Here is a 25,700-nt window from a genome sequence, read left to right on the forward strand (position 1 = left end):
TAGTATAGTATAGTATAGTATAGTATAGTATAGTTTATAATTTGTTGTATAGTATTGAACAAAAAAAAGGCGTTTCTGCTTCTTCTCCAGTACATGGCGCTAAAGGACCTTAATTGGTCCTTCTCACTCAGTCACTCACTTTCAGTTGCTTTTATCCTGGTCAAGGTCTCAGTGGATCTGTGGACTATCTCTGGAACACTGGCCATGTAGAATACACCCTGGATTGGACAGCACACCTTGTGCACAAATTCACACACTCATTTGCACCTAGGGGCAATCTGTTTTAGCCATTCATCTACCGTTATACTTTTTTTGCCAGGTGGGAGGAAACAGGAAAACTTACAGAAAACCCATACAAAAAAATATGTATAAAAACTCCAGGCAGACAGTAGCCCAAGCTAAGCACAAAATCTAGGACCCTAGAGCTTTGAGTGTGCTACTCAATGTGCCCACATTACTAGATTTTGCAGAAATATTGGATTGGTAATTATTCCTTATATTGAACCTCCTTTTTGCTGTTAGTTCGCAATGTGTTTAATACTGTTTTTTTCACCCGCATTTCCATTTCTGTTAATGATGTCAATATTTCAATATTATACAATAGGCCTACAATTTTAGCAACAAGAAAAAAAAAAAAGAGAGTGAAATAAATAATTGCTTAGAAAAAGCTAATACTGTACACTCATTAGGCTGTATAAATACAAGTAGCTCTATGAGCTTATAATGAACTTTATGTTGTATGTATTTCACATGTACACCTGTAATGTACTAAATAATTCCTATACTTCTTAACCTTGGTGACATTGTTGTGTTCACTTTAAGATTTCTGGATATACGAAATAAGAAATATTAGCAAGGGCTGCCAGTTGGTTGATAACTGTGGTTGATAAGCTAATTAGCCTCTTTATCTACAGCATGGTTCAAAGACTTTAGTGTTACTTTAAGCCACAATCATGCCACAGTTGTATTAGCTTTCTTTATTTTGCCCAGGGTTTTGTAAAATTATCTGGTTATTGGCAGTTGATAATTAATTAATTTCTGCTATGTACTGCTTGTAATGGTGACTGTAAGCAGTTCCTCGTGCATGTGTGTGTGTGTGTGTGTGTGTGTGTGTGTGTGTGTGTGGTCAGTGGTCAGTAAATCATTTGGCGAGTTTGTATTACACTTTCCAATTACATCTCACAGGCAATTTATTACCTATTTTGTCATTTACTTATGTTTTTTCTTTAAAGCAATGACTAATCATAAATAGATTAAGATACGTTAGCATACTCCATACCATTGTTCTAATTACCAACTACATTTTACAACACAAATCTAGGAGCTAATAAGTCAATATACGTTATTCCACAATGACACTTTTAATGGTAATGGCATTCACAATACATTAATGACATGTACATGATACAGTGGGTTTAGTGTTCAACGCTTTATAGCCTGAGGGCTGTTCTGGGTTAGTCAAAAACCTCCACCACAAATCCAGGATACAATTAATGAGTCAAGGAGCAAGGAAAACACATATGCACATGCACATATAAAACCTGTGTTTCTCTGTCAAATACATTTTTTTAGGAGAAGGTTGAAAGTGATATGCATTTAATCTAGTATATTAGAATTAAAATATAAATAAATCTAAATCAACTCTAAATTTGTTGCAAATAATTAATGGATATTTAATTGGCTGATAAATGTTCTTAATTTGATCATTCATTATTATTTTGACCCTGGTCCATGTGTTTTTAGAGTGTGTTTAAGGACATTTTACATAGCCATGACACCTTTATGACCCACATCCTGCTTACCTGCCTCTAATTTGCTTAGATAAATATGTTCCTCAATAGAAAGTGAGTGCAGCTATTAAACGTCCTCAGTTCCAGATCCGGGACTGACAAAAGGATAAAATTGACGAAGAAATTATTATTTTTGTGGCACTCAATTCTGTGACGCAATTGTGTAACTGTTCTTCTTAGTCTTTATTTTCCTCTTTCCTATTTTGTACACTTTCTATTTAGCAGTTTTGTTTAATGGTTTAGCTTCACTGTTGGATTTGTGCAGGTTTTCAGTTTATAATTTCATGTAGTTTTGTTCTATTCTAAGATGTCTATTCAGCGATTTGATTTTAACCAACCAAATAATTATAAACTATATAAGCAGTTAACAGTAATCTACACAGTAATATAAACAGTAAGACCTGTAAAAATATCGTATTTAAATTGATAGATTTTTTCTCATTCAGGCAGGAGACAGTGAACTGATGTTAAATGTTTCTAGTATGTTTTTAGTGTTTAGGCATCAGTTTGTTGATGTATGTAAATACAGCACTCAATCTTTTTTGCTTAAGAGTCTATCAGTTTAACATGTTTTGTCAGACACTTTATTCCACTCTTATTTGTTCTAGATCTGTCAAATTGCAAAAGTATCTCCTGTACACGGCACTCATCAAGTCCGTTCACTGGTTTTTCACATTTTGTATGTAGATCTGGACTCTGACTGGTCATTCCAAAATATCATTCTGTATTGTTGACTTGGATTTGTGGTTTAGGTCATTATCCTGCTGAAATGTGCAATTTCTTTATCTTTAGCTTTCTTTTAAGCCAAAATATGTAGGTACTTGGAGCTATTCCTGAGTTCTTCTAGCTTGTCTAGACCACCAGCCCCACAGATGTGTTACAGAGAACTATGTGTTACAGAGTAATCAACCTAGAAATCAACCTAGCTTTGCACAACATCAGATATAGACAAAGTATATATTTTACCTTTCAATGAGATATGATGTATATAAATGCATTTCATTTAGATCAATCAACATAAAGACACATTCACATGTTAAATTTAAAACAATGACTAAACACCAACCTCAAAATTACCACTTACAAGAAAATTCCAGCATTTTTGCTGATTAAAAGCTTGTTCAGATACCAACATTAGCAATCTACCATGATTGGGTAATCATGTGAGTGAGACCCTTAATCCTCAACTACTTCTAATAAAAATTTTAATCAAGAAAGGTTGAAATTCCAGAATCTTTTATTTGTCCTCCAAAAAATGCTAAGTGTTACATGTGTTACTGTGTTAGAGACCTACTGTGATGTGTCTGAATAGAAAAGTTGGCTGAGCTAACAAAAGCTTTGGGAACAGTTGTTCTCAAGACTTTGTTATCTATCTCACATTCACAGAGAATGTACACAATTTCCAGGCTCTCAGCAGAGAGGGCTTTAAAATCCAACTTTATGTGAAGACATTGTGTCTGAGCCCAATTTGTGTTAACTGGCTGCACATGTAATAAGTCACAATATACAGTATGAGTGTGTGGGACACTGGCATAATACATTATGTATTATAGTATATTTTTAATTATACTTTGTCCATATTGACCATTTTTGTCAGTTTTTTATTTTGGTGAGAATTCGGTGTTGTTCAACCTGTTATTTGGACGGGGCATCTAGATTACACCCTGTATGACTTGTTCTGACTTATATTACCAACCATCAACAACTGAAGATCTATACTGGAATGTTGGTTTAAATTTGTTAAAGCCAAAATGTATTTGAATGTTGTAATAAATCATAATATTACATAGTGTATCAGTGCTGATGGAATCACTGGTTCATTTAGTATAAGCTTTATGTTAAAAGAAGATGAAATATATTAGTAACAAGTTGGGCTTTAAACAGGTAAATACAGCTTTTATTATTTTCATTTATACAGTAAGCTTCCACTGGCAGAAGTAACTGAGCAGCACCCAGAGTCATAAAATGTGAAAACGAGCCAAATAAAACAAGGGTGTGAGACACCGCCAGTAACCACTAAGTTTATCAACAACATGAAGAAAGACAGTAGTATGGTCGAGGATATGGTTGATTATCTTGACTAGTCAGACAGAAAAAGAGATAGACAAAATAGATATGTGGGCACATAAACAGATGATAGATAGATAGATAGATAGATAGATAGATAGATAGATAGATAGATAGATAGATAGATAGATAGATAGATAGATAGATAGATAGATAGATAGATAGATAGATAGATAGATTTTGTAAGAAAAGGATAGAATGTTATTATTTTGATTCAAAAGATGACAAACAAGTAATATTGAAAGCATAGTTTAGACAATCTGACAAAGTTCAGATTACATACCGTTGAGCATCCAGACCCTTAGCTTACTACACATTAATAAACTAAATATAACAAATAAAATACTAAAATACTTTCATTACCATTTTGTTTTGTCTGTGCACATGTTGATACATATATCTGTTTATTGTTATGGAGCATGTTGTTTCATTTGTAAAGAATAAATTGAGAAGATGTTGGTCACATAGTGTGTGTGTGTATGTGTGTGTGTGTGTGTGTGTGTGTGTGTGTGTGTGTGTGTGTGTGTGTGTGTGTGTGTGTGTGTGGTTTTTTTTTTGTGTGTGTGTGTGTGTGTGTGTGTGTGTGTGTGTGTGTGTGTGTGTGTGTGTGTGTGTGTGCACGTGTGTTTGTGTGCGTGTGCATATGGGCGTGGGCGGGTGGGAGGGAGGATGAGTGGGTTTTTTACAAACAGTTTGTTCACCAAGGTGAGGAGATAAAAGGGGCAGATGGGGCAGTTTATTCATTACCCATCTGATCGAACACAGATCATCTACGGGAAAAGGAGCATGTAATATCAAACTGAACTTTAACACAATTTAAATTTTATTGAAATTGGGAAGTTTAGAGTACTGAATGCACATTCACCCCACACGACTGTACAGCTTTTCACTGAACTACTTAGCTGTGCTGCCTCACTGCCATAAGCAGTCTATTCAGATTTTATAGCAATATTGTAATGGATGGTATTTTTTCATGAACAATTTCTTATTCCCTTTGTTTCACTATAAATATTCTGAACTTAAATGAATTCATCCCTCACTAAGGTATTTAGTGCTACAGTCTGCTCTTAACTGTCAACTATTTGGTACAAATCCAGTTAAAAACTACACTAACATATGAATTGCAAATGATTCTATATGTTAATATGTAATATGACAAAGTTTTGATTAAAAAAACTATGTAAAGAAATGATGTATATCTTTATTCCACTTAGCAACAACATAAATATGGTCATTTTGACTATAAGAACAGGCGGGATAACTGTGGTTCTCTTCTTGCTCTCTCTGCTTATCAGCTTGTGTCCTTGGCCCTGTAACACCTGTAGCAACGTTATTAATTAACTAGCACTTCCTGCTGTTTCCAGACTTTACACACACGGCCGTATGAAGGTGAGGCTCAACTCACACCATAGAGTTATCGAAAATCAAATGGGGAAGGGTTGTGTGTCACCAGCTGCTGAAGAATATTCTGAGGAGTAATTACATGGTGTTATCGAAAATTCTGTTTGTTACATCATCACTATATAATCATTTGCTCCAAACATTGAGTTAAGTGTGTCCTTTTGATTTTTGTCATGGTTTTCAAGTGTCTTTCCACTTACCAAAAAAAAAAAAAAGTCAGGTAGATTAAAATGTCCCCTAGGGGTGTGTGTGAGACAACCTTAAATGGACTGGCATCCCATCTATGTTGGAGTCATTGCATTGAATAAATGAATGGTTCAACCTTTATAGAACTATCATTTAGACATATTTATAGAAACCACCCAAATAACTGTTTAGATTCACAAATGCAGAATGGAATGTTGAATGGAAGCTCCAGTATCATTTTTACCACATTTTACTTCATTGACCAGTTGCATTCTTACAAACAACTCTCTTGACCTATGCCTGCTGACAGCTTCCCTTGTGCCAAGAGAGTCAAAAGCAATCACTCTTCTTCCACTGGATGGATCATCACAATACTCTTTCTAGGTTCTGCTCAACTGAGAGAATTTGTTTTTTCTTCTTGGTGGACTCTCCAAATGATTAATATATAGATCTGTTAAACTAGTTAGTCTGCATTTTTGTGCAAATTTAACAGTAACAATGTAAGTAAACATCAACAGATTAGAGAGCTACACCCAGCATCTTGAGTCCTCTTCCTTAACTCCTTGACAAGACTATAATGTGAAAGAAAATGAGCATGATGTAGAAGGGTCATTTTTGTAGGCTATTCACATGGGGTCACAGTGATAAAATGATGATAGGTGATTGCCATTGGTATTTACAAAGGGACTGAATAAACGAGAATACAAAGGATGTCATTTATCTTACCTTCTCTTTATTCACACTAGGAATAGTCAAACTTTATAATCAGCCAATGTCTAATTGCTATTGTGCTAAATATAGTGCAAAGCATCACACTTTTTGTAGTGTATTTTTTAGCTAGTACAGTAACACCCTGGACTACATACTAGTCGGATACTAGTACCACACTGTGGATATATCCTGAAACCACTCTAGGTATCTATAAATACAGCATGAGCTTAGACTGTATGGATTTTGTATGATTTTGATGATGAAAAATGTGTTAAACATGGCTAAATTGCTTGTAAATTGGATTTTAAATTGTTTTTGAACCATACAGTGTGAGAGGGTTAACAATGTTAGATAAATGCATTCCATGTTGTTGTGGAGAGCTCCACTTACTATACTGAAGGACTTATTAACACATTGATGCATCTAAAACTGTGCTGATGGTTCTAGAACCCCTCTCAGGACTAAGTGATTAATTATTAAATGGCACTTATTAGTTTCTTTTGTAGACTGTCAACTACTAAAGGGTTTTTTATTCATCTTTATGAAAAGCACTATTATTTTACAGTTTTCACGATTACTTTCCACATAAGATATTTCATAAGATCCACAGTGAAGTTTCAATCTTTTCTTGGCTGTAGGCTACAATGTTCTGCAGAGCTCTAAACATTTGCATTGGCACTAAAAGCTATTACATTTGGTCCATTCCCACTACCAGCTCAATGTTCCAATGCATCAAAAGACCAAGGGACTATAAGGCTAATCAGCTGAGTCTTTTGCCATTTATTTTCACTGGAATTGCACACAATTGAAAACAATTTCTACACAACTGACATTTATTTATTTATGCCATAAATATGAAAATTAATGTTAATAATAATCAATTTATTTATGTTATGTTAATACTGTCACTGTGGTAGAACATCTTGTTATAAACAGAACTGTTCTCTTTAAAGGCATAGCATGGTGGTGCAGCAGACTGTGTTGCCACCTCACAGCTTTAGGGTCTCCAGTTTGAGCCTGAGCTTACTTTCTGTCTTACTTTACTGCCTGTGTGGAGTTTCTATTTATGCTCTCTGTTTCTCCAGTTTATTCCCAACTCTCAAAAAATATGCCAGCTGGAAGACTGGCTACCATAATTGCCTTTAGGAGTGAATGAATGTGGAAATGTGTGTGACATGGTGCCCTGCAACCGACAGGAGTTTTATCCAGCCTGTATGCTCAACTTGCACCCAATGTTCCTGGGATAGGATCCAGATTTACCGCGACCCTGACCAGGATAACTTGTTACTGGAAATTAATGAGTGAACGTTCTCCTTAAAAGACATCTCTGAAGTTAAAAAACACTTATTTTTTGCTTCTGTTTAGTGCGCTCTCCCTGTCTATTATAAAGAATAGATCATTTTTGTGCTTATTTTTGAATGATAATGTCCACAGCTGGGGGGCATGGTGGCTAAGTGGTTAGCACGTTCACCTCACACCTCCAGGGTTGGGGGTTCAATTCCTGCCTCTGCCTTGTGTGTGTGGAGTTTGCATGTTCTCCCCGTGCCTCTGGGGTTTCCTCCGTGTACTCCGGTTTCCACCCCCGGTCCAAAGATATGCATGGTAGGTTGATTGGCATCTCTGGAAAATTGTCCGTAGTGTGTGATTGCATGAGTGAATGAGAGTGTGTGTGTGCCCTGTGATGGGTTGGCACTCCGTCCAGGGTGTATCCTGCCTTGATCCCCGATGACGCCTGAGATAGGCACAGGCTCCCTGTGACCCGAGAAGTTCAGATAAGCGGTAGAAAATGAATGAATGAATGAATGAATGAATGAATGAATGAATGAATGAATGTCCACAGCTGTTTAATGCCTCAGAAGTGGACGGGGGCACACTGTCATAGTGGTGCAGAGTTAAGCAAAATTTGCAGAAGTGATTTGAAATAAGAGTAATATGTGCTCCCATATTCAAAATTAAAAGAAATGGGTGAGGGTCAAAACCAAGTAAAATGGGAAAAAACTTGGAAAGCAGTGTTTGGATTTAATAACAATAATGCATGATAAGACTTTGCAAAGACACAAAGAAACAGCAGAATATAATCCGTTCATTTAAATTTATTTGTATAAAGCTTTTAACAATGGTCATTGTCTCAAAACAGCTTTACAGAAGTATAGAAACAGAATAAAAATTTTAAAGTTTAAATTTCAGTTAAAAAAGTTGCAAAATAAATTACTGTTTATCGCTAACATTTATCCCTAATAAACAAGCCTGAGGTGACGGTGGCAAGAAAAAACTCCCTGAGATGATATGAGGAAAAAACATTGAAAGGACCCAGGCTCAGAAGGGAACCCATCCTTATTTGGGTGATAATGGACAGGGAATTATGTAAATGTAAATAATGTCCTTTCTGTAGCAGTTTGTAGTCAAGTGGAATTGTGCCATCAAGTGCTCCTTCAGAACTGATAGATCTGGGTCTGAGATCATTACAGACTTCATTACAGACACTAATTCTTTCCTGCTGAAGTCTTCAAATGTTTCCTGATGAAGACCCGAGCACAAAGCTGACTAATGCAAAGGCAGTTCAAAGGTGGCTTGATAGTATCCAAGTGCACCACCAAGCAACGAGGCTCCAACCAGAGTTAAGGGATCAGGATGAATCAGGTAGGTCCGGAAAGAAGAAGCCGTCAAAGAAGATATTAAGTATGATTGTAATCATGTGATTATTAAAGACAATGCACAATATGCGCAAAATGCTCCAGCGAGACTAGCTATGACAGTATAACTATCAGGGAGAGACAGAAGGTGACACAGAAATTATGATTTCTTGGGACAACCATTCCACAGTCAGCAAACTTGAGTCACTTGCAAGAGTGGTAAGGTGACAGCATCCAAACATCCTAGTTCAACAAATACTCTATGACTATGAACCCTCAAGATCGGCTCCTTTACCTAAGAAAAACATAACATAAAAACATAAACATAAACATATAGAGGTAACAAAGGCATGAGCTAGTGTTTCTGCATGTAGTGACATCATATTATTTATCTTAGCAATATTTTGAGATGAAAGAAGGCTACCCTGGTGATATTATCTATGTGAGTTCTAAATAACAGCCCGGAGTCAATAATCACACCAAGGTCTTTTACTGCTGCACATGAAGAAACAGAAAGAGCATCCAGAGCTTACTTCTGGCTGAAAATTCTAATCCTAGTACAAGCACTTCTTGTCAGAGTTAAGCAGGAACACGTTTGTAAGCATCCACTGTCTAATGTCCTTTACACATTCTTCAATCTTAGTAAGTTGGCTTCCACTGTTACGCTGATGCTAATAGCATGTTTATGAATATTTGCACCAGTGAGTAGCATATATAGGGAGAAAAGCATTAACCCTTAAACAGAACCTTGTAGAAAACTGAAGAAAAACCTTGTATGCTTAGAGATGTCACCGTTTAGATCTACGATCTGATAACGATCAGTCATGTGAGACCTGAGCAAGAAGAGGGCTGTCCCTTCAATGCCAACAACATTTTCTAGCCTAACAAGTAGATTAGCATGGTCAATGGGGTCAAAAGCTGCACTAAGCTCAAGGAACACCAGCAAGCAGACACAACTCTGGTCAGAGGCCAGTAGCAGGTTATTTACCCCTTTAACCAGGGCTGTCTCTGTGCTATGATAAGGCCTAAATATGACGTACATATAATGAATGTTATTCTTATGCAGGTATGAGCATAACTACTATGCTATGCCCTTTTCTAGCATAAAGGATAAAGGAGAGGTTTGATATTGGCCAATAGTTGGAGAGCTTGTGTTTGGATTTTTTTAAATCAGGGGTTTGTTAACTGCTAGTTCAAAAGACACATAGTCAGTGCTAAGAGAATTAATAATATTCAGAAGGGTTTCGGTAGGTACTGGTATTGTCAGTTTAAAGAGATATGTATGTATGGGTTCCAGAATACAGGTTGATCATTTTGAAGAGGCAATTAGTAAAATTAAAGCAGTCTCTTGAAGGGGAGAAAAATGTTTGTTTTTTTAATTAGTGATATTCTTATTTTTCCATTGAATAATTCATGAAGTCATTGATGCATATTGATAGTGTGTGCTATCCTACAGTGGTTTAACTGTAGGACTAACTGTTTTGACTAATACATTATACAGTACTTACACTTTTTAGAGATTTATGTGTCTTTAAATTTTTGCTGGGTGGAGCTCAGATATAGGCATTAGTCAGATCTCTACCTGCACACTCAGGTCTGACCAATCATTAATGTGGATGGTATGTTAGTACGCCTTATCAGTTAAGGGACTGAATGTGTGTTATCAGTAAAAGGAATGAATGTGTGTTATCAGGGCGAAGTAGGCCACACAAACATAGCAAGAGAAAGAAAATCACCTGCACTCTTATTCGGACAGTGTTGACCTCCATGTTCACAAAACCTTCATGGAGGGAGCATAAGAGAAGGGACAAGAGAATGGCATTAAAACAAAACAAAAAGAAATATTTTTGTCTCTTACTGCATGCAGCATTTTAGAACCATAGTAAGACATCAGAACCACAATTAGCATTCCAGCCAATTCTGCAAATACAGTACTATGAATTTTAGTACTAACCCTGTGCTTTAGCCTAACCACTACCTTTAGTGTAACTAAAGTCCTGCAAATTCTTATATAAATAATAGTTACATATACAGTAAATGAATAAATGAATGATTGAATGAATGAATGAACGAATTACTTAATTAATTCATGAAAAGCAGAAATGGCACCTAGTCAGGTCCAGGCTTGAACATAACCAAAAACTCACTGACATCATCTTATCAAAAGCAATATAAAATTTCAGGTCAATCACTTGACAAATATTAAATAGGAAAGATAACATGAAGAAATGCTTGAAGGTGATGTCATGCTCAAGATGGCACGCTGAAAATATTAATGAAAACTAACTCATAATTAAAAAATAAAATACCCAGCAATTTATTTATTGGTAAGATGTAAATTCAAGAACTGATTGCACCGCTACTATGCTGGATGAGCACATGTCAAATAGAAAGTAGAAAGTAAAAATACAAGAAAATACAATAATATATTCCACAGTTTGTGAAGATCATAGTATCGAGGACTTTGGCAGGCTACATATCTTTCTGTCATGCTCCTCATTAAACCATGATTAAACTGAACTCGCAGTAAAAGTGTTGCTCAAACTGAATTTGGAGACATGATGGTCATCAGTCACAATACAGTCTCCCTCTTCACCATCACTTCCAGAGGGCCTAGATCTCACCCCCACTAGTGCAATATAACTGCCCCCGATTTCCTAATCAGGATGTATCATTATATCCATGTATTGTAACACCCCTAGTGGAAATTCCTGTTATAATATTTTTTACAACTGGGATTTGTTATTGCATGATGACTTAAATACACACAAAGCATGCATCATAGTGTTTCGTAAGCAGCACTTATTTTATCACCAGCTAATTTCATTTTCATTTCCTCTGGAATAAAAAGTGAGCATGTCTGGTCTGAATGAACAGAGCCATCTGCCAGTGAAGAGAGTAAATATGACTACAATACACTCCACCTGTCTCGCTTGATCACTAAATCCCTCCATGTTTGAGTGCTTGGTGTGTGTGTGTGTGTGTGTGTGTGTGTGTGTGTGTGTGTGTGTGTGTGTGTGTGTGTGTGTGTGTGTGTGTGTGTGTGTGTGTGTGTGTGTGTTTAAAGAGGTATTTGACATCCATTGCCTATCTATCTACCCAACAAAATACACACTCTAAACCAAGAGATGCTAATACCATGGAATAGTGAAAACTATTAATGATGGTGGTGACTTACCCAGGGTGTTTTCTGCCTCATGGGCATTATTCCTGAGGTTAAGAGCAGATTTGTCATTGCCAATTCGCTACCAGGTATTTAGTTGTTTTGTTTTTTGATGAGGGAGAAAACTGGACAGTATGGAGAAAACTGGTTGAAACATACTAAACTCTACTCAGACAACAACAACAATGGCTTAGGACTGAACTTGGAATCATAGAGCTGTGAGACAGTGCTACCAGTTGTCCCACTGTGCCCCCCTGTGGAAATTCTTGCTCTAAGTAAACACTGATATCAACATACAAGTTCACATTTTTAATAAATAAAAAAATGTGTGAAAACAAATAGTAACTTAGGATTCTTGTTGGCTTTTCCCAAAGTAGAAAGGAAGTAAAACCGTATAACAGTATCCTTTGCCTTTTCAATAGACTTTTTAATACAGTATATGTGCACTTTCTTTCAAAAGGAGTATGAAATAATGACTAATAATAAATGCAAGACATTACAATTTAGTCACAGTGTCATAGAAGTATACTGAGTGGTAAGTATACCGAGAAGAAAATCAAGCTAGTAGCATAATCTCTTGCCCTATATATAGCTAGTTTGCCATGTAACCATGGTAATAAACTCTTTCAATCAAAAAACAAATACAACTGTTAATAGGAACAGTAAAAAAGTATGCTACAAGGCAGAGAGATGACTCAATTCTGCAAACATATGCTATCTAATTTCGTCTGAATTGGGTAGTGCCAAATACAGTGCAATTGCAATTCATTTAAACTATTCAGATTGATTTGTTTGTTTATTTGTGATTATAGACATGCGAGACAAACAGGTTTATTTTCACTCATATCTCTCTCTCTCTCTCTCTCTCTCTCTCTCTCTCTCTCTCTCTCTCACTCATTGTGCCACAGGTTAGCCCTATCCTTTTTTTCTTTCCCTCGTTAATGAGTAACTGTGGGGCAGTCATGATGAAACGTTGACATTTCTCTCTGATTATTCAGTCTTCCTTTGTTCCTAAAGCTAGAGTGTTTGCTTATGGCCTGGGCGGAGCGCAAGAGAGAAGGAGACAGAGAGAGGCAAAGAGACAGAGGCTGGGGAAGTGGGAGGTGGGGGTGAGAGAGGGGGGTGTCTGATGTTTGTTGACAGTGTTTACTCAGTGTGGTGGGGTCCTAAAGTTTCAGATGACAAAATGGAACTCAGCACCATTTAAGGTGCACTGAAATGTACTATTATGGAAGGCATGTCAGTCTTGGTTGCTTTTAAATCCACCCACATGGTTACCTACACTGATAATGTTGTAAATGTCATGTTGTGAAGCTCACAGGGTTCTCATACACATGTTAGACTAAAATTAAGAACTTGTATTGCATCCTAGTTTGTTGTGTATGGGACAGTGTAGCTGTAGACCTCTCAGAGTGCCCATGCTAACCTATCCACTAACAAATGTGACTACAATGGGCACCTGAGCAGTAGAAGTGGTCCATGGAGCAATGGTAGAAGGTGGACTGGTCTGATGAACTGTATTTTCTTTTACATCAACAAGGAAATGCAGCAGAAGCAGATGCTAATGTTCTCCTGGGAAATAATACAGATTATTGTTCATGTCAGTAATTAAAATGGGAACCAACATGAGCAGAAAAGCATATGATAAATATAATACAAACATACGATAGACATGGTGACAGATGGGCAACAATAGATGAAAAGCAACATCAAGTTCTGCTCCTGTAATCAAGAACAGGAATCTGAGGCTACAGTGGGCACAAGGTCACAGAAACCTGGTGCTGAAGATTGAAAAAAGGACAGCCAACAATTCTTCTGTCTCCAAGTATCCGGTGTTCAGGGATATTTTCCTCTTCACCATGGTTGTAAAACATGGATATGGATCACTGTAGCCCGCATGGATATAGATCACCAGATATGGATCACTGTAGCCCTCCGGTTATCTCAAACCAATCTGGTCTTTCATCTCAGAGGCATTTCTACTTGTTGAATAGATCATTAATAATATTTGCATGATTTTAGACAAAGACTGCTATGTGATTTAGTTTTCTTTTTCCCTGCTTCCATAAAAAATAATCTGACATTACCGACCAATTGGGGCACCAAGTGTTTGTTGTGCATTGAGGAAAATATTAAACTTTATTTCTCACATGATTCCACATATGCAAATTGTCCAGTCTCCCCCTTACATCATGTTACATGCATACTACCTACTTCATAACAGCAAATAAATATATCTTTACTTTTGTCATGATGGGACAGATTGAAAGATTCAAAATGTAAACAAAGAGCTCTTTATTGTTCTCTGTCACTGGCTAGCAACCACAATAAGCAATACCATTTCCATCAGCAACTCTCTCTTACCTATTTCACTCCGTATTTTCTTTACTAAAAAAATTGCTTAAAATAAAATGTATTCATATCGAATGTGGAAAAGTTCTATAGACATTCAAAGCCTATTGGAAGTAAGATTATTAGCTGGGACATTGTTAGGGCCAGTGGTCTGTAGGGCTTAAGCCTTGTAAGCCTGTTGCTGTGGGCCGCCCATGTTGAGCCAATTATCCTTGAAAATGCACCCTAATGCAGAGCCACTAGAGTATTTTAAGTTAAAGAAAACAGAATAGGTGTGAAAGACCAAATACAGGGCTGACGGGGTTTTTAATTTACATAACCTGTCTCATATTTTGCCAAAAGTCAACACACACACACACACACACACACACACACACACACACACACACACACACACACACACACACACACACACACAGTCACTTTCTCATGAAATCTCACTGAATTCAGTTCACTCAATCACTCTTTTAGTATATACAGTGTGGACTGTACAAAGAACTGTGTGTTAAGGACAGAGAGAGAAACAGAAAGTGAGAGACTCATGAAAGATGGGGAGAGAGAGAGAGAGAGAGAGAGAGAGAGAGAGAGAGAGAGAGAGAGAGAGAGAGAGAGAGAGAGAGAGATTTACAGGAAACTGTGTGAGGATGTAGCAGTCCCTCCACTTTATACCTCAGTCCTGTGCTTCACTGCTTCAGAGTGTGTTATTACATGCAGAGGCTGTGTTCCAAATACATCAAAGAAGTGGTTGTATTAGATTTTAATTTATAATTAATTTATACTGTTGTGTGGTATTTACACTGGATCTATAATCAATAAGAAATACTTTACTAATCACTGCTCCTGAGAACAAATAACACCTATAGGTGGTTCAGCTGTGGGCATTCAAGCCATTTTATTATTTACCTCAAGATATGATCATAGAAAAATAGCAGCATTTACACTTTAAAAATAAGGGATTATGTACATAATCCAGTTACAGGGTTGAGAAATTTAATTAGGTTGTATCATTTTATGTTCCCCTAATGTTTGCATAACCAGATTTTTTTTTTCTTTGAATATTCCAGAATTAGCTAAAATGACTCGTTTGCTATCTGATGTCAGTTCATCTATTGCCGCCAAATTAGTCAAAAACAGGCTTATGATGCTATATTTAGCAATCACAATAAGATAAAATACAATTAGAAAATTTGCCAAATTAGTTCTCAAATGCCCAGGACTGCCAGGAGTAACAAATGTGGCTAAAGTTATCAAATATTTCATACTAGTATAGTTAACTAGTATATTTAACATTTATTTATTTTTTGGGTTGTCTAAATAGCATTAATAGAATGTATTGCAATTTAATTAAATGTTGGAACAAAATCCCCATTTTATTTTATTAGTTTTATTTCATCTATTTTAAAAACAAACACAACCACGGAGAGTACTTCATTTAAATGCTGCATTAAACTATAATGCTGGAACACTGCCCATTTGTGTGAGAGCTTTTGAATGGGAGTTACTACCATGATACCAGTGCACGAAATCTGTTGCCGCTGTACAATGTTTGGTGACACATTTGCCAGTGGCAAACTCAACCTTCACTGGGTTGGTGGCTGCCTATTTTCTGCCAGTGAAATGCCACTTGTGATGAACTAAGTATTTGGCTCTTGTGGTAAAGCTTAAGGCCCATTACTTAGATGGCAGCAAAGTCCACTCACAGATCAGGGCACAGTCCAGTTTAGGGGCATGAACCAGCAAGTCCTTTAGACCCACAATGCAGCGGTCCTGTAGCTGGATTTCCAGTACCCGACTGGTCTCTCAAACATGGCTGGGTTTTTGCAAAGCCCTAAAGGAAACACTGTAAACTGTTATATACTCTGAATTCGGGATTCTTTTCTTTCCCCATTAGCAAATGATACTTGCCAGTAGCAGCTGTGTAGGACCAGGAACCTGAACCACTTTAAAATGACAACTGTCAATTGTTTCCTCAATGCTAAGCAAAGACTATGAATCAGACATGGTAACTGTGTTGAGGCAATGATCCCAAATGCTTCTTTTTTCTTTCTTTTTTTTTTTTTTTGCACAGCTACTGACTGCTATATCCACAAATTAGGTCCACTAACTATTCACTTTCTTGTGCACTTGTGATAGGGGCTACAGTGCATGGTGACCAGCATGACTTGTGAACTTTCTTACAACTGAAGAGGAATTAAGGGGCATTAAGTAAATTAAGTTGCCCTTAATTTTAACCAAAATAATGGTGCTGATCGTCAGTTCTGTATTTCTGCTCCCACCTGTGTACACGAACCTGACATCAGGAGAAAACCCAAGCAGGGAATGGACTAAGTGGCTTCATTTCCACTATGATTGTTTATATTTATCATCCCCAAGATGAAGAGATGACAGATTAGACGATTTAAAATAAACATTTGTATAGCTGTGAAATCTTAAAAGTTGGCTTGTATCTTAGGGACAGTCAAGGCAGAGCACTGTTAGTAGTGCACATTACAGGATGTTTTCTGTTTGTTCACCTATTTATGTCCATGAGTAAGTATGAGTTTATTTTGTGTATTTGTATGTGTAAGAGAGAGAGAGAGAGAGAGAGAGAGAGAGAGAGAGAGAGAGAGAGAGAGAGAGAGAGAGAGAGAGAGAGAGAGAGAGAGAGAGAGAGCGAGACTGTTGTTTATTTGTCTTGGAAATGTGGAACTCTCACCGTATCACTAATTCCGTCTCTCGAGCCACCGGGAGGAAAGAAGCCACTGTGTGTGAACAGAAAAAGCTTGTGTATGTGTAGACACACACACACTCACACACATGCAAAGGTGGGAACTCCACCCATATGATGAAGGGGTCTGCATTCCTTTTATCATTTCATGGCTCTTTAACCTGACTCTCTCACTTCCTTCCCCACCTGCCTCTCCGTATTAATGTGTTTAATTTTTTTCACATTTATTTTTAACTAAATAATGGAGTAACTTTAATTTGTCATTAGCCCACATGTTTCAAATATTTTTAATGGAGATAAGGTAATCTTAAGGTAAAGGTAAGTATTGTAAATATTTACAGTAATAATGCAAATCAATTCTAAATAGCCACTTTAAAAGATTTTATTATATTTATATTGACTTCATGATTTTGTTTCCTTTCCACACCATGGCTCTGTTGATAGCACCAATCTGTGCTGGCACTGTTCCTAAAGCTCCCCTATAATCATAAATCTCTTTTTCATTTTAAATGAATCAGTTGAGTAAGAATTTATTAGTGAATTTGTGTTTTTATTGGTTTAAAGCCCCACATGGGAAGTGCTGTCAACATATTTTTGAAAAACATCATTTTGGAATATTATTTTGCGGGAATGTCTGCCCTTTTTTTTGGACTACGCTTGGCCTTCATTTGAATAAGGTACACAGGTAATTACGGGAAATAGCCAAAGAAAACCAGCACTGCCCATTCATCCCACCATGCCTTCATCCATCTCTGCTTTTTTTTTAACACTCCTCAGGAAGGTTGCCATTTAGAAAGGTTTTTAATTTTTACTCTACACAGTTTCTGGCACCTACAGAACAGCCAGTGGGGAAGAAGCGGGCTAAATATAAAGTGGGGGAAAAAGGTAGCTTTGTAGAGAGAAAGAGTCAAAGAGCTAGAGAGAGGGAGAAATTCTTCCTAGGAGGGGGCCAAGGGGCCAAAATTTTTTGCACTTCATGAAAGAAAGGATTGTCAACCCTCTACCGAGCCAGGAAAGTTAACCAAACTCTAGTTTAGCCTTATATGACAGAAATGAAAGTATAGAGAAATACACTAACATGCAGGCAAACAACAAACTTCTAGTATTCAAATACTGTGCAATAACTTGTCAAATAAGCATACTGATGCTTAATTCGAATGTCATGACATGAAGACAAATATTAAATGATTAGACAAATATTAAATGAAGCAAATATTGAGAATTTCTGTTGAAAAGACATGGAGTTACCCTCTTGTGAAAACTACCTAGAAAACAGTTTCATCAGCATGTTATTTTAAATAACTTACATCATTACTTAGCAAATGATGTGCAATATTGTAAATATTGGGATTCCAGAATGACCCTCAAGACTATTTTTAGATTTTTAGAGTGTAATATGGACATGTGGGGTTCTATCAGATATTATTCAGTGTCAAAATCAGATAATCATTTATATAGCCTCTCACAATTTCGAGAACACACACACACATATACCCCCCACCCCCCCACCCACACACACACACACATACACACACACGCTCACTCACACACAATTTTGTTATCGTGGGTGGTCACTCCTGATAGCTTAGATACATGTACAGGCTTTTGAAACAATTTGCTCAGGTAACTCTTATATATAATTCTTATATAACTCTCACGTCACACACACACACACACACACACACACACACACACACACACACACACACACACACACACACACACACACACACACACACACACACACACACACACACACACTACGGACAATTTTCCAGAGATACCAATCAACCTACCATGCATGTCTTTGGACCGGGGGAGGAAACCGGAGTACCCAGAGGAAACCCCCAAGGCACGGGGAGAACATGCAAACTCCACACACACAAGGTGGAGGCGGGAATCGAACCCCCAACCCTGAAGGTGTGAGGCAAACATGCTAACCACTAAGCCACCGTGCACCCCTATTATATAGACATATAATAGGTAATTACAGTAGATATGAGATGCAAAAACGCATTTGTTATAAAAGGGACGGATAAACAATTTTCTGATTTTTTTGTTGATTTTGGATCTTGATCCTTGAATCCTTGAAGTATTCTGAAGAAAGCCTTGCCAAGAAATACAGCATCGCTTCTCTCCCGTACTCTCATCCATCTCACTCTCTAAACAAACATCTAAGAAATAGTTTTTTTATATGTAAATATAATGTATCACGTAAATATAATGTATCACGTAAATGTGTGTGTGTGTGTGTGTGTGTGTGTGTGTGTGTGTGTGTGTGTGTGTGTGTGTGTGTGTGTGTGTGTGTGTGTGTTGTTTAGCTGAGTGTTCCAGAAATAAGAGGAAAGGATTAATGAGATAGGTCAACAGACATGTACAGACCTACATTTTAAATAACTTACATCATTTCTAAAAAACACAGTAAATATTGAAGTTCCAGGAAGATACCAAATGTTATATTTAGAGTTTTATATTTTGAGACGATTTGGGAAATGAGAGAGGTTCCTGTTACCTGTTTAGAAGCTTCTTAACTGTTATGTTCAATCTCAGTATCCAGTAATTTGTTTAGTGTTTTGTTTGTGTGAAGGATGATGGTACAAAGATACCATCACAGTTTTAAGAGGAATTTATTACTTCAGATGTTAGCATTGGGATCTTAATTTTGGAGGCTTCACCCTTACTACATATTAATTTACTCTATATTACAGTTTGTAAACATCCATAGCTCAAAGGCACACAGTATGTAGCCTCAATGAAGTCAGGCCACAACGAAAAAAAATCGGTATGTTCAGTTAAATTAAAAACTATATGTTCATCAAAAACCAAGCTGTGTTTATATATTGCTGTACCCTTTTTTTCATTCAGTACACTGAATTGAACCTGACACACACACACACACACACACACACACACACACACACACACACACACACACACACACACACACACACACACACACACACACACACACACACACACACACACACACACACACACACACACACACACACACACACACACACACCAACCATGAAATAGGTTGATCTATTCCATTGTCATACATAGTTCATAGTAGACCTACAGCAATGTTAAAAGGTGCCACAGGAATATCTGTCAAGTACTCTTCACTTCCTGCATTTGACAACAATCTCTCAAACCCTTCATACAGTATGTTTGGGCTATGTGTGTGCACTAAAGAAGCTCATAGTTCAAATTTGCATGGCACAATATGTTTTCAGGCAGCCATGATTTGATCATGCTTTTATAAGACTTCGAATAAAACCAAACTGTGTAGAAATGTGTTACAGGTAAAGGTACAGCTTTGTCTGCATAATTGTAAAATATTATATGATTCAAAAACAAGGCTTACAGAGCGCAAGCATGGTGGTGGCAGCATCTTGCTATGTGGCTGTTTTTCAATTTTGGCACAAAACCTCTGTGAGGCAGCTGAAATGAAAAAGATACCTTACAGCATGTTAATGACCCAAATCAGTCATTGAAGTTAACAAAGGAATGACTACATACAGTACAGACCAAAAGTTTGGACACACCTTCTCATTCAAAAAGAACATTTAGTACATAACAAAAAGTGTGAAACAACTGAAAATATGTCATATTGTAGGTTCTTCAAAGTAGCCACCTTTTGCTTTGGTTACTGCTTTGCACACTCTTGGCATTCTCTTGATGAGCTTCAAGAGATAGTCACCTGAAATGGTCTTCCAACAGTCTTGAAGGAGTTCCCAGAGATGCTTAGCACTTGTTGGCCCTTTTGCCTTCACTCTGCGGTCCAGCTCACCCCAAACCATCTCGATTGGGTTCAGGTCCTGTGGAGGCCAGGTCATCTGGCGCAGCACCCCATCACTCTCCTTCATGGTCAAATAGCACTTACACAGCCTGGAGGTGTGTTTGGGGTCATTTTTTTCACACTTTTTTGTCATGTATATAATTCCACATGTGTTAATTCATAGTTTTGATGCCTTCAGTGTGAATCTACAATTTTCATAGTCATGAAAATAAAGAAAACTCTTTGAATGAGAAGGTGTGTCCAAACTTTTGGTCTGTACTGTACAAAAAACATCAATGATTGGAATGGCTCAAGCACAGCCAAGATCTTAACCTATGAAACACAGGAGCAAAGGAGATATTGGTAAAGATAGGTAACATGATATCAAGATGTTTTACCACACATTGGTAAAGATAGGTAACACGATATCAAGATGTTTTACCACACATTGGTAAAGATCGGTAACATGATATCAAGATGTGTTACCTATCTTTTTTCCCTTAAATATTTATTTAATATACTCTGTATAGTGTAAAAACACCACCTGCAAATCCCCCTCCAGCTTGTCAGATGGAAACTTTGCCAGAATACTAGACTTCCATGTTAGAGGGTTTCTTTCCGGTTCACACTTCCAGGTTTGCAGACATTTAAATTGTCCGAACCCATCTTTACCGTCGCCTATGCCTCCAACTGTGCTTGTAATGTGGTTGAGCAAGTCATCGCTATGCAGCCTGTCTGCAAACTTATTTCCTCATCTTGTAATTGCCTGTGTAGGTACAATATAGTTATTCTTTCCACCATGTTTCAGCTCTAATAGATCATGGATCTGCCATCAATATCATCCCCAGCTGCAGCAGGATTCTTCCTTGTTGAGAAGAAGGATGGGGACTGGGGCCCTGCACTGACTATCATGGATTAAACACCATAATAGTCAGGTATTCCAGCTCTGGGAATCACTAATCTTTAAAAAAATTAGACTTGCATATGCATACATCTTCATCTGGATATGGGAGGTGGAGGAGTGGAAAACAGTGTACCTGATGTCCAGGGGGCACTTCAAATACCTTGTGATGCTGTATGGTCTGACAAACATGCCTGCAGTCTTACAAATGTTTGTCAAAGAAATCCTCAAAGACCTACTGAACCGCTGTTTAATCGTATACATTGATGACATTCTCATTTACTCACTCATATGTGAATCCTACATAAACCATGTGTGCCTAGTTTTTCACAGACTCCTCCAGCATCATCTTTTTGTGAAAGTGGAAAAATGCTAATTCCATTAGGACACAATCACATTCCTAGAGTACATAATAAATGGCTGGGGTGTAGAAATGGACCCCAGTAAAGTGAGCACCATAACTGGCCAACCCACAGAAGAGAGGAGGAGGGGAGCAATCGTGGGTCAACACTTGTGACATCCTAGACCACTCGACATGGTAGAATTCCACCAAGCACACCCTGTGTGACCAGCACCCAAACCCCGGGGCCACCCTATTTGAGAACACTATTAAGTTTTCCTTGGGAATTTCCTTCTGTGAGAACAACACCTCCAGCACCCTCACCGGAGGCCTTCTAGCCTTCCAGGTAACATGGTCCACTTCTTGTTCTCACTTCTGAGATTGCAGACATTTAAATGAATTACGAGTTTGTATCAGATTCAAAGTCAGTTTTTGCTGCATTCCGAATCTTTGCTTTTTGCCATTGTTTATGACCTTTTTCTGTGTGTAGGTTTATTAATTTTGTGGATTTTGCCCTTGTCTGATTGTCTGCTACACTGAATGTTTCTCTGGTTTTTACTTCTTTGCCTGTTTGCCTTGACACTGATTTGGTTTCTTTTTGGACTCTATGCCATATTCTTTATTAAAGCTCTTTGCTATTCTGCATATGGATTCCGTCACGTCCTCCTTACATATAGTTACAGAATAAGTGCACATTACATGATGCTTAGTATTGCTATGATATGTTCAACTCCACAAAATGCTTTTCATAATACTGAAGATATTATTGAAAATTATGAATGATAACCTTTTAGATAAACAAAAGAGGATAATTAAGTGTCTGGCAGCAACTGGTATTGCTATCTGTACAGTCACCAACATGCACAAACAACATGGGCTGTTACACATAACTGTAACACATAATTGTTTATTATGTGTTTTATTAATATCAATTTGAATGTAATAATCTTTATTACCTATTTTGGATCTTTTATGCTATGCTAATTGGTATGGTAAACAGCAATATCCAAATATTAGCTAACATTAGACTAATGAAAAAAAATTAACTAATGACAATGCAACTTTTGTTTGTGTGTGTATGTGTGTGGTAAATGTGTGTGAAGCTGTAGGATGAAACCAATAAATGTGTTTGCTTTCAATAGATAACAAGATAATGAATATTAAAAGTGAATGTGTAAAAGAGACATAAACGTGTGTGTGTGAACTTGATGATTTGTCTCACACCATCAAGTACTGCAGCTACCGCATGATTGGTTTTCACACCTCATTCCGTCTCACTGTCCCATGTGAGTTGTTGGTTTATTGATGCTATAAAGTATAAGAAAGGATCCTAATCCTATTATTACTTAGAAGTGAAAATGAAATTGAAGTTAAAGTGTAAAAATTAGTCTCTTCTTGAGGTTGGCCTTTCAGACAGACCCTTGATGATCTCATCAAATTACACGTATGACAAGTGACAGAATGAAGGCTAGTCTTGAACTCTAGCTAGCCATCTGATTTTTATAGAAAATATTTACCTTTTGGTGTAATATCAACTTTTTAAATCCTTTAATTTCTTGTTTTATACTGTGATTTGAGCTAAGTGCCAGATTATTTAACTATTACAACCCTGTGCTGTTATGCCACATACCGTACTGTATGTAATGCCTGTTAGCTATTTAGCAATTGATGTTTACCTAACATACTCCAAAGACAGTCTTAATGTAATGCTAGCTAAGAAACTAGACGTATTTGTCAAGGTGTTGAGTTGTTCTGTGAACACAAACGGACTTTGTGTGAATTGTATGAAAGTTATCTGTAGAAATGAGAACTAAAAAAAAAAACAGGTACTGGCAGAACTGGGCATTGTAACTGACTTAGATGATGAAGGAGTAGTATTTTAAATATACACTTAGTCTGCTACATATAAGACAATTTGTTTAATCCCAACTATCACTAATGCCAAACTGGAATATATAAGACTTCAATTTTATAAATTAGCATTATTTCTTAAATGCAGCTGTTGGACATGTCTTGGCTGATGACTGTATTTGAGGTTAGAGTAAACTCAGGCAGTATGATGATTGAGCATAATGGGAGGAGCTTGTTACACAGATAGTGCGTAGTATGACACATTATAATAGCTGTCTCTGTTGTCTGAGCTGTGTAGGTTCAAACACTTGTGTGTTATCGGAAAGTCATAAAAAGCTATATTTATGTTTATGTTATGACTGACTTCATGTCTGTTTCCTTCACACTTCATCACACTCTTTCTCACTGCACACTAGGCTATATATACAGTATACAGTATGTATTTATGCTGCTAAAAATGTAATTGTTATATTGGTTTCAAATTGGTTTTGTATATAATAGATATAATGGATATGGGTAAGTTTGTATGTGTGTGTGTGTGTGTGTGTGTGTGTGTGTGTGTGTGTGTGTGTGTGTGTGTGTGTGTGTGTGTGTGTGTGTGTGTGTGTGTGCGCGCAAGTGTCTGTGCATGTGTGACTGACTGTGTGAGTGACTGTGGCTCGTACACACTTTGTTTACCAAGTGATCAAACACAGCTCAATCTTCCTGTCTTTCTCTGTAAGGAAAATTTAATCATGTTGTATTTCTCTCTTTGCTAATCAGAGGCTGTGTTAGCCTCACCTACAGCACCGTCATGAGCAAAGTCCATGTCCTTATCTGAAACACACACACACACACACACACACACACACACACACACACACACACACACACACACACACACACACACACACACACACACACACACACACACACACACACTCACCCACTCACTCTTGGAAACCTGGTGAACACACTAAGCCAGCACACTCTGTACTGCAAAACAGCTCACACATCTCATTGCACATTTAAACACAGAGTGACTATATTGTCACACTAATACTAAGTTCAGTTCTATTTAATAAAGTGTATATACAGTTGCATATGTACCATCTATATTTAATTAAACGTTAAATAATAAGTATTAACAAATATTAAAGTATTTGTCTCAGCAACTATTTATCACAGTTGGTCCTTTACATATTCTTATGGCTTTATAATATTAGAATGTGATTGTATTTAAACATACACTCACATACACACAAACACACACACACACACACACACACACACACACACACACACACACACACACACACACACACACACACACACACACACACACACACACACACACACACATACACAAATAAAATTTTCAGACTAAGAAGACCATAAAGGTGACAGTTCATTATATGACTGCAGTAAAAAATGTAATGAAGTCATAGATGACATATGATTTAATAGAGACATGTCTCCGTCATCTGTACTATAAGACAGCTCTACTATACTGTGTGCAGTGTTTAGTTAGAAACACAAAATTGAATGTACATTAACTTCACAATAAACTCTCACAGCAGTCTGTTATTAGCACCTTATAAAATGGAGCAAAAATAAAGCACATTAAAACAAACATTCTTCCACATTGCTATATAGCAAGTTGTTTTAGCATAATAAAGTTGCTTTTTAAATACATAACTAAAACTTAAAATTAACTTTTAACTTTTAAATACAGTTTGTGCCGTGTCCTTTTAATTAGCGTGGATTAATTAAAAACATCACAACAGCTCACAAGATTGTAATTTTTTTTGTAATTGTTAATTAACAAAACTAAA

The 25,700-nt window shown here is 37.0% G+C and overlaps 1 long non-coding RNA gene across 1 annotated transcript; it reads right to left on the reverse strand.

Moving 5' to 3' along the window:
- Window positions 1–8,455: 8,455 nt before the first annotated feature.
- LOC125146238 lies at window positions 8,456–12,105 on the reverse strand. Its single transcript, XR_007144752.1, has 3 exons — window positions 11,967–12,105; window positions 10,525–10,568; window positions 8,456–9,083 (listed from the first exon to the last, which is right to left on the reverse strand). It is a non-coding gene; the product is annotated as an uncharacterized LOC125146238 (long non-coding RNA).
- Between the last annotated feature and the right edge of the window lie 13,595 nt (window positions 12,106–25,700).

This window comes from Tachysurus fulvidraco, chromosome 13 (genome assembly GCF_022655615.1).
Source record: "Tachysurus fulvidraco isolate hzauxx_2018 chromosome 13, HZAU_PFXX_2.0, whole genome shotgun sequence".
Classification (NCBI taxonomy): domain Eukaryota; kingdom Metazoa; phylum Chordata; class Actinopteri; order Siluriformes; family Bagridae; genus Tachysurus; species Tachysurus fulvidraco.